At 35.4% G+C, this 13,162-nt stretch overlaps 1 long non-coding RNA gene across 2 annotated transcripts; it reads right to left on the reverse strand.

The window, feature by feature from the left end:
• Positions 1 to 10,873: 10,873 nt before the first annotated feature.
• On the reverse strand, positions 10,874 to 12,142 carry LOC121768245. Of its 2 annotated transcripts, none has more exons than XR_006043324.1 (3): positions 11,841 to 12,142; positions 11,650 to 11,745; positions 10,874 to 11,088 (listed from the first exon to the last, which is right to left on the reverse strand). It is a non-coding gene; the product is annotated as an uncharacterized LOC121768245 (long non-coding RNA). The 2 variants fall into 2 exon arrangements; XR_006043325.1 differs by lacking the exon at positions 10,874 to 11,088 and adding an exon at positions 11,438 to 11,495.
• Positions 12,143 to 13,162: the final 1,020 nt, after the last annotated feature.

Here is a 13,162-nt window from a genome sequence, read left to right on the forward strand (position 1 = left end):
TCGGGCTATACAGGTCTGTTTTGTGGATTTCCACGATACAGCACCACCCCCAATAGTAAAGACGTATCCACTTGTCGAAAGTGAGTCTCTATTATCAGATATCCAATTGGCATCACAGTACCCTTCAAGTACCGGGGGGTATCTCGAGAAGAGTAGCCCATGATTTTGAGTATGTTTTAGATATCTCAAAACCCTCACAAGAGCTCTCCAATGCTCTTTGCTTGGATTGCTCGTGTAACGACTTAACTTGTTCACGGCACAAGCAATGTCAGGTCGAGTGCAATTAGTCAAGTACATAATGCACCCGATGACCCGTGCATACTCTTCTTGAGCAACAGGCTCGCCTTTGTTTTTGCTCAAGTGAACGTCGAGTTCAATTGGAGTTTTAACCGGCGCGCCATCATAGGCTTTGAATTTATTCAATATCTTCTCAACATAATGTGATTGTGTTAAGATGATTCCATCATTTGTTCTTAGAATCTTCATTCCAAGAATTACATCGGCTAGACCCATGTCTTTCATGTCAAAGTTTCTCTTTAACATGGCCTTTGTATCGTTAATTACTTGAGTGTTGCTACCCAAGATTAACATATCATCAACGTAGAGACACACTATAACATGACCGTTATTAGTGCTCTTGATGTAGACACATTTGTCACACTCGTTGATTTTAAACCCATTTGATAACATCACATTATCAAACTTCAAGTGCCATTGCAATGACGCTTGTTTCAATCCATAGAGGGATTTAACCAGTTTGCAGACCTTTTTCTCTTGTCCAGGTACTACAAACCCTTCAGGTTGTTCCATATAGATTTCATCTTCTAGTTCACCATTTAGAAACGCAGTCTTTACGTCCATTTGGTGAATCTCAAGATTGTACAATGCAGCAATCGCGAGAAGCACGCGGATGGAAGTAATCCTCGTTACAGGTGAGTATGTATCGAAGAAGTCATGTCCTTCCTTTTGTTTAAAACCCTTTACTACTAGTCGGGCTTTATACTTATCCACTGTTCCATCGGCCTTAAATTTTCTTTTAAGTACCCATTTACAACCCAGATGTTTCGCACCTTCAGGTAGATCAACCAACACCCACGTGTGGTTTAGCAAAATTGAATCAATTTCGCTTTGAACAGCTTCTTTCCAATGCAACCCGTCTGGGCCATCGAAAGCTACTTTTATAGATGTCGGTTCTTCATCTAGCATAAAAGCAATGTAGTCAGGACCAAATGTTTTAGGTGTTCTGACCCTATTACCACGTCTTAGTACTGTATCATTAGGATCGGGCCTTGCACGCTTGCGCGATTCAGGTTCCGCATCCGCTGATTTAGAACTAGTGGCTTCTTCTTCCACTGGTTTAGAACTAGTGGCTTCTTCTTCAATTCTTGTCTCAGAATTGGTTACGACCTTTTCTTTGTCTTTGCAAGGAAATGTATTTTCGAGAAATACGACATTCCTTGACTCAATTGTTGTCCCCACTGTTATAGTCGATATTTCAGACTTGTGAACAACAAATCGATATGCACTACTGTTAAGTGCATATCCAATGAAGATACCATCAACCGTTTTAGGTCCGATTGTAACTTCTTTGGGCGGAGGAACCATTACCTTTGCCAAACACCCCCACACTTTGAGGTATTTGTAGGATGGTTTCCTTCCCTTCCACAACTCATAAGGAGTAACATCTTTTCCTTTGAGAGGGATCTTATTCAAGATATAGTTGGCTGTCAAAACAGCTTCCCCCCACAAGTTATGTGGTAATCCTGAAGTTAGAAGCAGTGCATTCATCATCTCTTTTAGAGTTTGATTTTTGCGTTCTGCAACACCATTAGATTGTGGTGAATATGGAGCAGTTGTTTGATGAATTATACCACTTGCGTTGCATAACTCCTCAAACGGGGCTACATATTCTCCTCCTCTATCGCTTCGAATCATTTTGATTTTACAACCAAGTTGATTCTCAACTTCGTTCTTATAATTTTTGAACGCCTCTATTGCTTCATCTTTACTTCTTAAAAGATAAATGTAGCAATATCTTGTGCAATCATCTATGAAAGTGATAAAGTACTTTTTACCACCTCTAGTTTGCACCATCTTTAAATCACATACATCCGTGTGAATTAATTCAAGGGGTTTTGTGCTTCGTTCAACCGAGTGAAACGACAACTTAGTCATTTTTGCTTCAAGACAAATTTCACATTTATCTTGATTATCCACTTCATTAGCCTTTAGTAAATCTAAATTCACTAATCTTTTAATGGCTTTTGAATTTACATGTCCCAATCTACAATGCCACAAATTTGAAGACTCGGTCAAATAAGAGGAAGTAGATGCCTTATTATTATTGGCCAATGGCTTTGCAACACTGCGAGTTGCTACACTAAGCTTGAAAAGCCCGTCGGTTACATAACATTTTCCGAGGGATTTTCCAAACTTATACAAGACAAACCTATCAGACTCAAATACAAGTTTAAACCCCTTATTAACTAGTATTGATCCTGACACTAGGTTCTTGCGGATGTCCGGGACATGCAGCACATCCTTCAACGTAATAGTTAGGCCAGACGTCATCATGAGAATCACGTTGCCAACGCCGAGGACTTCGGACGATGCTTGATTCCCCATGTTGATTTTCCTCCCTTCGACAGCAGTGTAGGAGGCAAACTTGCTCCTGTCGGAGCAAACATGTGCAGTAGCGCCGGTATCAATATACCAGCCACCATTGTTGTTGTTAACAAGGTTGACCTCTTCAGTGACCACAGCAATGAGGTCGTTTTCATCCCAGTCTTTGAACTCCTTCTCAACGACGTGGGCAGCCGGCTTCTTCTTCTTGCTGCGGCAGTCCTTTGCAAAGTGGCCTGGTTTGCCACACTTGTAGCAGTCGCCTTCAAACTTCTTTGAAGGCTGTTTTCCCTTCCCTTTGTCGTTTGGACGGTTTGGGCGAGGGCGTTTGTTGGAGGGACCGCCCCGCTCCAACAGGTTGGCTTTGGCTTCATTTGGGGTGAAGCCCTTAGCCTTTTGGTCACTTTTGCGCACGTCAGCCTCAATGCGCAATTTCACGATCAAGTCTTCAAGGGTCATCTGCTTTCGCTTGTGCTTGAGATAACTCTTGAAGTCCTTCCAACTTGGAGGGAGCTTGTCAATGATCGTGCACCTTAGGAACTTATCGGGCAAGGTCATCCCTTCAGCCACTAAGGAGTGGATGATCATTTGGAGCTCTTGGACTTGCTCCATGATAGGTCGAGAGTCGACCATTTTGTAGTCCATAAACTTGGACGCTACGACCTGTTCAGTCCCTGCAGCATTATCTATGCTATATTTCTTTTCTAGGCTTTCCCACATTTGTTTAGATGTGGTTACATTGGAGTATACATTGTACAAACTATCATCTAATGCACTTAGAATGAAATTTTTACAAAGATAATCTCCTTTTCTCCAAGCTTCGTAGTCCGCCATGACTTCGAGCCTAGTCTCTTGGTCACTTGGCGCTGGCGGCTCGTTTTCCGTGAGGAAGTTGGCGACGCCCAATGTTGTCAAGTAGAACAACATCTTCTGGTACCACCGCTTGAAGTCAGATCCTCCAAACTTTGGTGGCTTCTCGGCGGGTGGCATCATTCTTGGTGCCATAGGTGCCGCACTTGGTCCATTGAAGGAACCAATTCCGTTGCCCCCGAAGGAGCCAACAACTTGGTTGGGCATAGAGCCCCCTATGTTCGTGTTGATCCCGGAAGATCCAACACCAGTATTGAGCCCGAAGGCACCAACACTCGATCCATTAAAGGATCCGAAGGAACCACTAAAAGTGGAACCAACCGAACCACCAAAGGTGGAACCAGTGGACGCCCCGAAGGGGTTGTCCCAAACCCAAGGGACGGTGGATGAGGCAGCTGGGAAGCCGGGGGTTGGCATCATCGAGGGAATCGATGAAGTATTGACCGGTCCAGTGGTCGCCATGGTGGAGGGAATGGCGGAGGTGGTGGTGGCAGCAGCGGTGTTGGATTCCGTCGACATCTCCAGCAAAGGTTTAAGTTTCGAAAGTTTTTAGTTCAGTTTAAAAGGTCCAAATCCCTTCAAAGGCAAGTTATCTCGTCTTGCGATTGTTGGTTTCTGGTGATTACAAGAGATAACAAAACCGGGCGTAATACAACCCAAAAGAAAGAAAATGAGAAACTGAACTAAATGAAATTACAACGTAAGAATTCGAAACAAAGAACCGTGAACTAAGTTTAGCCGAGTCGAGGAGGCCTCTTCCCGCAAGACGAGATACGACCCGGTAGTGCTCTTCGGTTTGGCGTGTCGTCCCCAAAGGTAAAACGGCTTCGTCTCTATTGATGCAGCACCGCAATCACTAGAGCTCCGGCTACGTCTTTATAGGCCAAGCCACCATGCAGTGTCGTCCCCGTGACTGTGCCTCGCTTGACGACGTGTCAAGCCACTTGGATTGCTGACTCGGCGGTGGTCCAAAAAGAATAGTTTGGGCCAAGCCCCAAGCCCAAAGACCACCCAAAGACCAAGATCCAAGATCCAAGTCCAAGTCCAAGTCCAAGTCCGAGTCCGAGTCCGAGTCCGAGACCGAGTCCGAGTCCGAGATCGAGATCGGGCCCGAGCCTGAGCCCGAGCCCGGGCTCGGGCTCTGGCGGGGCGGGCGGCGGCGGCGGCGCGCGCGTGTGCGCGCGTGTGGGCTTTTTCACCCATCTTGATCCACTATAATTATTAAGTAACATAAAGTCACTTAATTTAAACACATTAAAGATGTATTAATCTTCCAATGTGGGATAATTAACACTAGTTAATTATTCCCTAAGCACATGCTCCAAGCTTTAATTAAAAGCTAATTATGCCCAACTTTAATCCACTATTTCTCACTCACCGGAAATCGGATTTGAGAAAGTGAATATACTACATTTATCTACGTAAAATGTAGATCGACGCTATATCATTTAATTTCACAAAATTAAATGTCTCGTCACATTTATTCTTTGGTCAAAACCATTGACCGGGCATATTTAATCCATGATTTTTACAAACAGTAATATCAATTTAACATATTGATTTAAGAGTGAACTACACAAATGGTCCATGAACTATGCGTTTCGCATGCAAACGGCCCCTAAACTAACATATAATCACATTTATGGTACCTTTTCACCATTCATCACAATTTTGTATCAAATATGTCCCTAAAAATGCCCTTGAAGGACATTTTTGGACATTCATATCTAGGTACTGAATATGATATATTCTCTATCTCTCTCTAGTACTATTAGATGTAATATTTTCTTATAGTTTGAATTCATAAAATGATATAATTTTTACTTCTATCACTTTATATCAAATTCTCTTTCTTTCTTTCTTTCTTTCTCTTAAACTTTACATGATAAAAAAAATAAAATAAAAATACTTTAAAATTCTTAAATATATTAATGTAAAAATTATAATTTTGATTATAATTTAATTATTCTTTTAATATTAAAAATTAAAACTGTTTAATTAGCCCTAAATTTTAGTTTTTAATTTTTAATTAATCCAACATTTTTAATTTTTTATTAAAGAATAGTTAAATCACAATCAAAATTAAATTTAGCTACAAGTTATTTTAAAATTATATGTATAATTTAAATCTCATACTTAATTTATTTAAGAATTTTATAGTATTTTTTACTTTCAAAAAGTTTTAGAGAAAGAAGATCTTACATAAAGTGATTGAAAAAGTGAAATGAAAAATATCATTTCAGGTATTCAAACTATAAGAAAATATCATATCTAATAGGAGTACTAGAGAGAGATAGAGAAAATATCATATTCGGTACCTAGATGTGAAAGTCCCAAAATGTCCTCCATGTCTTGGGGAATTTTTGTTGCAAAATTGTGATGAATAGTGAAAAGTACCGCAAATGTGATTACACTTTAGTTCATGGACTACATATGATATTTTTAAGAATGAACTACAAAAATGGTCCTTGGACTATGGGTTTATCTCGCCTATAGTCCCTGGACATTAAAAATATCGCCAGACATCTCTTCACTAAGGGTTTATCTCAAATTTGATCATTTTGCCATTTTTTGATACGAAAATACCCTTTTGAACATTTGGGCAATTTGGTCGTATTACACTTTTAACATTTTAAATATGATATTATTTTAGTGATATACTAAATCTGATATTATTTCAAAATTATCATTCTTCTTCCCTTTTGTCATCCTTGACTTTGTTTCTTTATTTCAATATTAGATTTAATTTTATAAAATTAAATTTTAAATTTTAAATATCAATAATTTTTTTTAATTAAAACTATTAATTCATGGACACTATAAATATTGATTAAAACTATTAATTTTTATTATTTAATATAATATTTAGCTGAATTGAAGAAGTAGAGAAAAATAATATTAATCATGATGGAAAAATAAGAGCTATCCTTGTGAATAAATATTATGAAGTTGACTAAAAATTTGATACAACTAAAAATTTTATATAGGAGTATTTTTGTTAAAAATTTCTAGTTAGTTATTATTGTTTTCAAATAAATAAACGAAAATTATATTAGTCTTACATTAGATACATATTTATTTCAGAATAAAGCGTGTTATATGATCTATTTATGAATAAAATTATTAAATATTGATTAAAACTAAGCTGGCGTTGGCATACCTTATTGATTAAATATTAGACACTATCAAATATTGATTAAAACTATTAGTTTTTGTTATTTAATAATTTTAATAATTAATAAAAAATTATTGATATTTAAAAATCAAATTTTAAAATATAATTTTATAAAATTAAATCTAATATTGAAATAAAGAAACAAAGTGAAGGATGACAAAAGGGAAAAGAATGATAATTTTTGAAATAATATCAGATTTGTACATCACTAAAATAATATCAGATTTAAAATGTTAAAAGTATAAAAAGATCAAATTGTCCAAACGCTCAAAGGGTATTTTCGTATCAAAAAATGGCAAAAGGACCAAATTTGAGATAAACCCTTAGTCCAGGGATGTTTGGCGATATTTTTAAAGTCCAGGGACTATGGGCGAGATAAACCCATAGTCCATGGACCATTTTTGTAGTTCACTCTATTTTTAAAGTCCAGGTACCATTTGTGTGCGAAACATATACTTTAGGGACAATTTGCGTAGTTTACTCTTAATTTAACTACGTTTTAGTTTTCTGTACCAAATATACAAAGGTAATTCTCCTTCTGTATAGGCTTGCTGGTTAAATTTTACTGAGGACATTTTTTATTGTCTACGAACTTTTTCAAGGTAATCCCTCCGTCCTCCATTAAGAATCCCTTACTATTTTAGTCCATCCGCCATTAGGAGTGCTGGTTCACTTTTACTATAAATAGTAGGTGCACATCACTTTCCACTAGCTCATTCTATTCACCTTCTATTATAAAAACTAATCTATACTACTTAAAAGTGGCAGTTGGATGAAGTTACTTTTATACCCTTTTTGGGGAAAAGTTATTCATTGGTTGAAATTAATTAACTGATCAATACATGTCTGAAAATAAAAAAAGGAAAAGTCATAAAAAATGAGAAAAGCTGCAAAGCTTCCCAAACACTCGAATATAGTGGAAATAAAACTATTGGTGGAAATGAAATCAAATGGATTGCTGCAAGACTTCTCAAACAAGCTTTAAAATACTTATAAATAAGTGTACAATTAATTAAGAATGTGTTTATGATTTCATTTGAACTAATGGACACTAATTTTATGATTGCAGTGCTTATCTCATGGAGGCGAATCTGCCCGATATCCGGCGACCTCTCCAGAAACTCTCCAGCGACGCTAGCGTGACGGCTGGACGGCAACAATGGGTGAGGAAGGGAATCGGGTAAGCGAGTGAGGACGGTGGCTGGACGGCAACAACGAGAGAGTTTCCGGAGACGAAGAGGAAGAGGCAGCGCGGCGGGTGAGGAAGGCACAGCGGCACAGCAGCGCGGCGGGTGAGGAAGGCAAGACAGGCGGGACGAGCGGCGAGACTATGTAGAAGGAGCCCCGACGATGGAGAAGGAATAATGCTCTGGGCGAGGAGATTGATTTCCGCCGATTAGGTGGGGAGAGAGGTGAGAGAGGGATGAAGGTGTGCGGCGTTGCATTGTAGGGTTTGGATATTAATTTGTGTATTATTTGGATTTTATTTTAGGCATTTAGTGGGCTTTTAGTGTATTGTATTTTAGAGTATGCTTTTGGTTTTAAATAATAGTAGGATAAAATTATGTAATTGATATTTTTAATTAAATAGAGTTTTAATTTGGATATTGGATTATATTATTATGTTTTAAGCTAAATTTTAATTTAGACTTCTAATTTATTGAAATTTGTATAATATACTATATTTTTAAAATTAAATTTATTTTTATTATGTACTTAAATCATGGAGTATATAATTAGAATTGAGTTGACTTTGATTTACTCATATTTCTATGTTTTAGACTTCTCAAAAAATTGAATATGTATATATATTATCATGTACTATGGCGGGTGGATTTTATTATTATGTTTTAAGCTAAATTTTAAATTACACTTCTAATTTATTGGAATTTGTATAATATACTATACTTTTAAAATTAAATTCATTTTTATTAAGTGATTAAATTTATAGGTAGTTATAATTGAGTTAACTTTGATTTATTATAGTATTTCTATGTTTTTAGACTTCTCAAAAAATTTGAATATATATATATATAGGGAAATGATCCAAACAAGTATCACTTTAAATCCAGAAATGAAGGCCGAATTTAGACCGTAGGATTAGGTGTTTTAATCTTGAGATGAGAAGATCTAATGGCTTAGACATTTTCGCAAGTTTTTTTTTTTATTCACTTATAATCCCAAAAGGTTAATAGTGTCATTCTAGTTCATTAGATTGTTATTCCAATTCCTATAATGATGCACGTCTCTCTTTCCATTAACAATTCCTTCCGTGATTGGGGAGTTAATTTTCATCTTCTTCATCCTGCAGTTTTTACATCTTCTTCAACAGATCTGCCATTATTATTGTTTTATATGCGATCATTTTCTTGTCCGATTCGTATGTGTTGTTAATATTATTCTACACTCCGTCGCCGTTTGTTTCAGCGGTAATTTAGGTTCATATCAGTGTTTTATATCGTAATTAATTTCTTTAGTCGGTTTTCATTGTTTAATATGTAAATTCGTTTCGTAATTTTTTCTGATTCTGTTTGACGATATCAATTTTCATTTTAGTTGTTTTTTTGTGGCATAGATTTATTGCACCGTTTCTCCATAAATGGAAACCGTAGTAAATCCTTCTTCATTGGGAAACAATCAATCATTCTCCGATGACGTTGTAGAAAACACAGGTTCTGTTGTGAAATTTTTGTATTACAGTTTTCGACATATCTCAATGGCTTGGTTGTGTATTTAATCGCAACAATGTTCTATGTCGCTTGACGTTATGTTTGCATTTCATTTTTTTGGGAAATGTTGGCAATTTTAATTCATTTGTTATGATATGATTACTTGTTTAGTATGACTCATTATCATTGTTATTTTTTGAATTTTTGTAATTTAACTTGTATGGCACATTTTTGGCATTTGTATGATATGTTCTATTATATGCTCTGATTTTTCCTATGTATGATCTATGTGGTTAGTTCGTGAAGCAAGCAACAAATTTTTGCTGATGGCGTAGTAATGTCTACATCACAAAAGAAGAAACTAATAGAGGACTTTTATGGGGCAGAGGCACCCCAAGAAGTAGATGTTTACCCACCAGAAGTCGTCAGCACGAAGGGATCTGGTAGTAGAGTCCCCTCAAGAGTGGATAAGGCTTTGAAGCTTAAGAGCAAGCCTTTGCGTCAATGCAAGAAATGTCAGGATTGGGGTCACCGTGATTCAAGGAATTGTGACAAATTCAAAGAGAAAGAAAAGTGGCGGTCTAGAAGAAATTCTGAAGTTTGATACCATGTATTCTCTTTTTTCAAGTAACGTCAGTTTAAGTTTTTTATTGGACTCCATTTTATTTGCATTGTCAGGTTGTTTGAAATTACTCAGTTCGTTCAGATTTGTATGAGGCATCCTGGTACTCGGTAGTTTTATGTAATGACTCGAATATTGGATTATTATGACCCAATTTACCCATATGTTGACATGACTCAAATATTCGTTTAGTATGACCCAAAGAATGGTTGATGTTTGGGTTATTGTTTGTGTATTCTTCGGCCGTATTAATATTGGGTTTTTTTAATATGTCAAAAACATGAGAATAATCGTGTACTTCAGTTTATTGGATACGAACATTTCGATCAGATTTGTATGAAGCATTCTGGTACTCCTTAGTGTTATATGATGACCCAAATGTTGGTTTATTATGACACAAATTAACCATACGATGTTATGCCCAAAATATTCATTTATTATGACCCAATGCATGAATTCTCAAATACTATTATTTTTTTGCCTGATTATGCTCATAATGACTCTTACATGCATATATTATGACATGATCTTCTAATTTACATAATCAATTTTTTCTCACAAGTTGCTTAGTTACTATACAAAAATTCCAACAACAAATTAATGATTTTATTTTTATTTTTTTTACTCAAAATGACTCTAACATGTACGAAGTATGACATAGAGTCATCTTATACTGTGTTTTACTTTTCAGAAGAGACCACACAACATCATATTTTACCTTGGTCATTGAGTCAGAAAAATAATTCATATTAAAATCTAATTTGAAGAAACAATAAAATCCAATGTCATTTTAAAGTATCACCCATTGATGAAATAAAATGTTTGAAAATCCATACGTTAAATACGCACATAATTGTATCAATGAAACATACTTTAAATCCAAAATTTATGACATGGCCATTACAGAAGCTTTGTAGCTTGCTATCATCTTTTCAACGTCGATCTTTATCTTCTTGTTGTCCGTTGCATAATGTTTGGATGTCGATGTTTTATTGGAAAAGGGAGCTGTGATTATTTTTTGGCCAACTTCAACACAACAGTTTTTAGCTCTTAAATACTGATGCACACCCTTATATCTAGTCGACAATCCACAATTCCAATAGCCTTCCCTCACCCATGTTGACTTCCATCTGAGAAAATAAACACTGCAGTCACTTATGACATAAAAGTGATACAAACATGTCCTAATTCATATAATTCACTTATGACATAAAAGTGATACAAACATGACCTAATTTATATATTGCTACTACATAACCCATAAAACTATTCCAATGCTAATCAGTGACCATTACATTTATTTTAGGTGATTCCAAATTGAATGCAACTTATAGAAACAATAACAGTTTGTAAACATGACACAAAACTGTTACATATATGACCTAATACGTTTCTTGTATATGTGATGAAATTCTGAGAGACATTCTTAGTTTTTTCTGTAAATCTATTACCTTTTAAAGCATTGGATCCATCAATTGTGGGAACCTTAGTAGATTCCTTTCCAATTTCTGGTGTTGCCATTTCATATCCGATTGTGCTGTAGATTAAATGCCAGCAGTTATTAATAAAAACTATTTTTCCAAGAAATTTAACCAAACCCACATTTAAGGTCATGTTACCCATTTCCAACAAAAAATATTAAAGTTCAGTTCACATTTCTCCATTACTGAAAAAGACATCTCGGTAAGTACCTTTTTCAGGACCATTCATATTTGCTTAGGCCTCGCCTTTGCCATCAATGATTCCCTCTGAATTGTTCTTCAAAGTTAGCCAACCAGATTGAGCGGCTATTCGAAACACAACCAAGGTTAGAAAATTAGGGTAAAATTTAAAAATTCAAGCAATCGACACCAAAATTGCCCAAACCTAGGCGGCCAAATACCATTTTTCGGAGGTTGGTTTTGTGCTTCTTTCTTGTTCACCTTCATCCTTTCATAAACTTGTGGATAGCGAATAAAAATGCCAAGAATCGTGAATCAATTTTGACCCAAAAACTAAAAATAGAAGTTATTAGAAAGTTTTATTAACCTTACCGTCCACGATCCCTGCTCCGACAGAGCGAGTGGTCATCGTCGCTGTTGAGAGATATCGCTGATTTCACTGAAGCGTGTGAAATAAATTACTAGGGTTTTTTGGTTTAGAAGTGAATGATTTTGTGTTGTTTGATTTGAAGAAATGATAAACCTTTTCTCTCTCTCACCTAATATCTAGCGTAGGAAATGAGAATGTATTTTGCTGTCAATATTAATAAATCCCATAAAATCCGCCCACTAAAACGGTAGTTGACGGCTCCATTTATTTGTTGTACCGAAAATGCCCTCCTTATGACCGAAATTTCGTTTGTCATGACACAAACGAAATGAATTATACAATAAATCGTGGCCATTAATTACTAAATCCGATGGTTGATATTTGGGCTGTATGTTGTTACTTAGAGGGCTTTTTATATAGATTAAAACCCTATATATAAAAATAAAGCATGCATGGACTCTTCTTCGTTTCATTCATTCTTCCATCAACATGTGAGTTTTTTCACATGTTGAGTCCGGAATGTCGTGAAAACATAGTCTAATATGTATGATTTTTAATCTTGACCGTCATTTTTTCCTCATCCAATGAATAAAATATGTAGAGTTCTAGGTTCTACACTTAAGAATGGTTCTATCTTTAACGCAACTATATATATATATATATCATATACTCCGTTTTATATTCAAATTTTGCTAAATCAAATAATAATAATTAAATACCAAGTAATAATGATAAAAAGTGAGACTAAATTATTGTCAATATCAAATAAAGAACAATATTGCATCATAACAACATATTTTTAATACGAACACATATTATGTGTTTTTTCTTGATATTTGAATTAGATCATACATTTTGTGCTACTTCAACTTAAGAGGGAAACTAAAATTTTCAAGTCTATTTTATTTTTCTTAGTTTATTTTGTTCTTGTTAATGTATATTTTCATGTACTCCAAAATTTAAATTTGGCAAAAATGAGTATATTAATTGTGAAAACACTTTAATTTTGATATTTATTTGTTCATGTTCCCCTATTTCTTAAAAGATAGTACGCAATTGTATGTTGAAATTGCAAGAGTCACGAGTCCACCAATGATTAAAGGTTTTAGTCTATAATGATGGGGTTGATGATACTTATGATGAAAATAAAACATTTAAAAAGTTTGATAAAGA

Source organism: Salvia splendens, chromosome 15 (genome assembly GCF_004379255.2).
Source record: "Salvia splendens isolate huo1 chromosome 15, SspV2, whole genome shotgun sequence".
Lineage (NCBI taxonomy): Eukaryota > Viridiplantae > Streptophyta > Magnoliopsida > Lamiales > Lamiaceae > Salvia > Salvia splendens.